Raw genomic sequence first — 5,374 nt, forward strand, 5'->3', positions numbered from 1 at the left:
TGTGTTGTTGGTGGATGTGCCTTAGGGGAGAACTTTGTAGAGCAGGGATGACGGTTGGACTCAGTGATCCCAAGGGGCTTCTCCAACCTAAGCAGTTCTATGATTCTATGGCCTCATCTGTGGAGCTCCTCTAGGCACTGGTTCCTCCAGAGACACAGCAGTGACCCTGTACCCACAGAAGAGGGACAATCACCCCCATCAAGACCTAAGGCAGAGCACTGCCTCTCCAAATCACAACCGTTTTCACAGACCTAGTGAACAGATGTTCTCTTGATGGTGTGACAGGAGCCCCAGGATAGATGGTTGGACTGGGTGAATTTGCAAAGAAGGGCCCTTTAGGCAAAGCCCAACACTGGCTGTAGAGTGTTGGGGCAGCACCATGCTGGTCCTGAGCTCCACATACAGCTCAAAGTTCAGCAAAAGCAGACCCTGGGTGCTGGCACAGCAGCTGAGGAGCAGCAACGGCAGCCAAATGGATGAGGTCTTCAGGCTGCAGCTGCCCAGGCTCTGCTGCCTTTCCCTGCCCTGGGAGGGGCCATGGGGCTGTTCATCTTCTCCACTTGTTACGTCACTCTGATCAGCATGGACCTCTCCTGGACTCTGGTTCACTCTAAAACCATTCCAGCAAGAGCGTGGTTCTGCCCAGCTCTGCCTGGATTTTAGTACAACACGCCAGTGGCACCAAGGAAGTCTGACACCCACTGCACACACACAGCCCGTGCATCCAGCTGCTCTGTGTGCATCTGGCTCCTGCTATGCTCTTAGAGACGTGCTTGCTTAGCAGCCTCCTGGGTGAGATCCTTGGCATCCCAGAGCCAGGCAGAACCACCAGCCCACCTCCCTGTTGGGCTGGGATCCTGCCCCCTGACATTAGGAGGGTTGCATCAGGTTTTGCCAGCTGTGGATACCGCCCACAGCTGTTGTGTGTGACCTCTCCTCCCTACACTGTCTGAATTTTCTGGGCTTTGAGAAAGCATGTACTCACATAAACAAAACCAGACACAGGAGGAGAGGAACCTGTTTAAGATTTGAGATGACAATCCTGCCCTCAGTTACACTTTCTTGAACAAGAGCAGATTTGGTTAGTAACAAGATACAGACCTAATTCTGATTATTTTTACACCAGCAAAGCCAGTGGCTCTGGGAGAATGAGAAGTGCTTTACACTGGCACTGGTGCAACACCAACCACCGCTGCTGTTCAGTGCCCTGGACATTTGCTCTGCAATGTGGTTTCAAACACTTGTGAGAGCTGAAAACAAAGAAAGAAAATACCAGCCTCGTGCAGACTTGAGAAATGAAAAATAAAATGTCCAGGAAATCCCTGCAAGGTTTTGGACTGAACAGGAAGATCCATTACAGAACTTTTTCAACTTCTCTTTTTTTTCCCCCCAGCTTCCAAGCAGCACAACTCCAAAATGTTAACAGGCAGGGCAAATTGAGCAAAAATAAAATATTCTGTGGACTGGGTTAGAAATTAAGACAGTGTTTATTTTTTTTTTTTTATGCTTTACACTTTGGCCAGCATTTATCCCGAATGAAGGCAGCAAATGTTATTAGATTTCATGGAATGTAAATAAACAGTTATTGGTAAATACATTTTGGTGGTCTGCTTGTTACACTGCATGTCAGGGAAACTATAGGGAACTGGCAGGAGTTCAGACGTCTTCAAGGAACACAGAAAACAGACATATTTTACTAATTATAGCTAACAAAAACACTCTGAGATTACAGTTAAATTACATTAAAACATAACTTGTTGGCAAGGGCTGTGAGCATAATGCTCTGCCTGTATCTTTCTGTATAATGTTTCATCGGAACAGAGCAGTAACATCAGGAAAGCCTGGCACAGACCAAGCCCCTGCAGCCCTTGGGGGCTGGGCCAGCTGGTCACTTGGGTTCCTGTAATAGTTTCTGCAGGTCTGATGCAGTTTTGGAGGGGGCTGAGTCCTGGGTTTGCCTCCAGCAGGTTGTGCAGAGAGGTGACCTGGTGTCTGCACAGATGGAAGGGGAAAAGAGGCACCTGCTGAATGCAAGAGGCTGTGGGGTCCCAGGGAGGGCAGAAGCAGTGGGAGCTGGAGGGCTGCAGGGATGTAGCTTCCAGCAAGAGCTTTTGTAGCCACACCACCTTACTTGGGTGATGGGAGCCACCTCTGGCTGAGTCTTTGGTGAGGCAGCTGTTGCGGCTGCACTTTTTGCTTCTGGCTGCTGGGACACTCTGCAACACATCTATGGGACAAGGAGAGAAAGAAGTGATATCTCTGGTCTAGAGTCTTCTGTGGGGCACAGAGTCCCGTTCCAGCTGTGTCAGGACATGGGGACCTCCAGGAATTGACCACGTAGCTAAAATTAGAGCCATGCCTTGACAAAAGCCAGGACTTCCCACGTGCATTTCAACTAACCTATTTACCTCCTTACAGACATGGGACTGGGCAGGTCATCCCCATGCATGAGATGCCCAGGCAGCCTTTGTAGCACAGCTGCTAAGGGCTTGGGCAGCCTTGGTCATCCCCCAGGAGAGTCTCAGGCATGTATCCCTCACTGCTCCCCAAGTTCCCTCCCACCAGTGGACCTGGCCCACAGCCCTTCTACCTCACCATTTCTACAAGAGCAGACCCTTCCCAGCCACAGGAGGCAAAGGAGACCTTTCTGCAGAAATCATTCTCTTCTAACAATATCCAGGGTTTTCACAACAAATGAGCTGTAGTGAAAGCTGTCCCCTCTGTCCCCCCCTCTGTCCCCTCCAGAAACCCACAGCAAATGACTCACTGCCTGGGGGGGGGGGGGGGTGTGCAAATGAGCTGCAGAGATATGTGTACTATGCTCAATTAGATTTTAAACTATTCATTTTTTTTAATGCAGGTCACCTGACGTAACTTGAAGACCTTAGGGCACCTTCCAGCACCTGAAGTGGCTACGGGAAAGCTAGAGAAGGATGTTTTACAAGGGCTTGGAGTGATAGGACAAAGGGGAATGGTTTTAAGCTGAGAGTAGATTTAGATGATGTATTAGGAGGAATTCTTTGCTGTGAGGGTGGTGAGGCAGTGGCCCAAGTTGCCCAGGGAAGCTGTGGCTGCCACATCCCTGGAGGTGTTCAAGGCCAGGTCAGATGGGGCTTGGAGCAACCTGGGCTGGTGGGAGGTGTCCCTGCCCATGCAGGGGGGTTGGAACTAGATGATTTTTAAGGTCCCTATGATAAACAAAGATGCATGTGAGCAGTATTTGAGACACAGAAAAACAGGTGCAAAGTGTGATTCTGTTCTCCCATGGTTGTAGATCAGGAGAGGCCAATATTGTTACTTTACAGAAAGTCTCTAACCTGGAACAATTTCCTTCCTTCTGCTGGTGGGAGGTGAGCACCGAGTGGTCCCTGGCACGGTGATGCAGTGGGGCTGGTAGCTCTGCTGTGCCACTTGGATTGTCCATTTTAAGCCCAGATAAATCAAGGTGGTCATTTAATCCGACCATTTCATCTGACCACAGTTTAGACTACAAGAAAGGCGTGTATCATTTTGTCTGCCAAGTAAACGAAAGGGGAATATACAGGCTTATCTCCCCAGAATATTAATAAGACTCCAGCCCCTGTGCCCCACTTCAGAAACAGAGGGTTCCCGGGGCTGGGTTATTCTTGCATCCTCATGTAAAGAAATCCTCTAATGAAATCGTGCTTCATGATTACCTCATGGTAATCTCTTCCCTTGGACTGTCTTTGTGTCACATTTATGGCCCATTCTTTGCTGGGAAGATTTTTACAGGGGATCTGAAGTTTAAAAGAAGACAGATGACAAGCTGTGATCGCGAGGAGGAGAGGCTCACCATATGGAACCAGAAAGCCCTGGCTGCCTCCAGCCCTCCTCCCCCCTCCCCTGCCGAGCTTCTCTACTTCACATGGTGCTGTTGGGATTTGAAGATCAGAATACAAATTAAATTATTAAATGAGGAACAAAAAAAAAAAAAAAAACAACCCAAAACCAAACACACCAAAACTCAGGCTTTTCCTCTCTATCCTCCCATGTGATCAGTAATTATAAATCAAAGTGGGAGAACAAGCCTGTTGGAAGCTGGCATTTGGGATACAGCCCAGTTGCCCACAGAAGGATATAATGCTCTGGTGACACGTATGTGCCTTTGCATTCTATGGGGGTTCATACATGAGCTGGTTCTATAGAGAAATCATTTTAATGGCATATTTATTATATCATTTATTAGTCACTTACTGGCAGGAGCAGAAGCATCACTCCTCAATTCACTGCAGTTCTCCAACGTCGGACTCCCAGTCATCCAAGACCATGGGGTGTTCTCCAAAACAGCCCAACGACCATCTGATCCTTTTTGGTCATGAAGCACTGCAACTTCAGTGTGTCAGCCTCACCTACAGCCTAGGCAGTCAAAGAGAAAGGAATTCATGCAGCTCAGCCAGGCAAAACCTGAGATGTGCTCCTCTGGGGGTTTATTTTGGTGCGGCTGAGGCCGTCCTGGGGCAGGAAATGCACTGTGATCCCTGAGGGGACTTGCTGCTCATGGTCCAGCTGTCAGCCCTCACACCTGCACCCTCTGAGAGCTGTGGGGGTTTTGCACTTTCAAAAAACCCCAGGAACACACTGCTGGTCCCCAGTTTTGAAAACATTTGGCCCTGTTTTCAACATTGGCCTTGCAAAGCTCAGGTTCAGCTGCTGACCTCAGTAGCCAGACTTAGAAAACAAGCACTTAGGCCCCTTAGTTCAGCTTTGGGCTATGGACATCCCATTAAGGCACCCATGTTGGAACACGGGCTCTTTGTAGCCAAAACAAATATCTGAATCAATGCTACACAGGCTTTAATCTAAACATATAATGGAGCCTAACTCAGCTATACACTGTATTCCATCGACAGGTCCTGGAGATGGCAAACTGAAGCCTGCTTTTATAGTGTGCCAGCTCAGGGACCTGTTCCCAATTTGCAGATTTGGCCTGTTGCATTGTAAAAGATGTTTAATATACTTGATGCCTGTTTGTGTTAATGTTTACCATTGAAGTTTTTCATTATTTGATGTTATATTTGGCCATAGCATTAAAATTCCATTGGACCGACTGAAACCTGGTGTCAAACCAAAGCCAAAGAAGCGTCTTTGTGATAGACCTTCAGCTCCCATCCAACCATGGTTAAAAAAAATAATCTATTGTAGGTGTTTTCTTTGTAGCTTTTCTTCCTCATGCCAAAGAAATAGCAAACACTTTATTTATTAGCTGTTGTTTTTATACAGGCAGTTCTGGAAGAGTTGAGCCCAGAGCCGTGGACTAGCAGGGAGGCACAGGTCCACCCTGTGCCAGGGTCAAGGGTGAGTGAGGATGGCTGCAACCTCCCTCTGCACCCTTCTCCAGGCCTCCTCATTTGGG

General features: G+C 48.2%; 1 long non-coding RNA gene across 1 annotated transcript; it reads right to left on the minus strand.

Annotated features, from left to right (window-relative positions):
• Window positions 1-1,525: 1,525 nt before the first annotated feature.
• Window positions 1,526-4,578, minus strand: LOC127390026 (uncharacterized). Its single transcript, XR_007890794.1, has 3 exons — window positions 4,216-4,578; window positions 3,318-3,487; window positions 1,526-2,227 (listed from the first exon to the last, which is right to left on the minus strand). It is a non-coding gene; the product is annotated as an uncharacterized LOC127390026 (long non-coding RNA).
• Window positions 4,579-5,374: the final 796 nt, after the last annotated feature.

The sequence above is a fragment of the Apus apus genome, chromosome 13, assembly GCF_020740795.1.
Source record: "Apus apus isolate bApuApu2 chromosome 13, bApuApu2.pri.cur, whole genome shotgun sequence".
NCBI lineage: Eukaryota > Metazoa > Chordata > Aves > Apodiformes > Apodidae > Apus > Apus apus.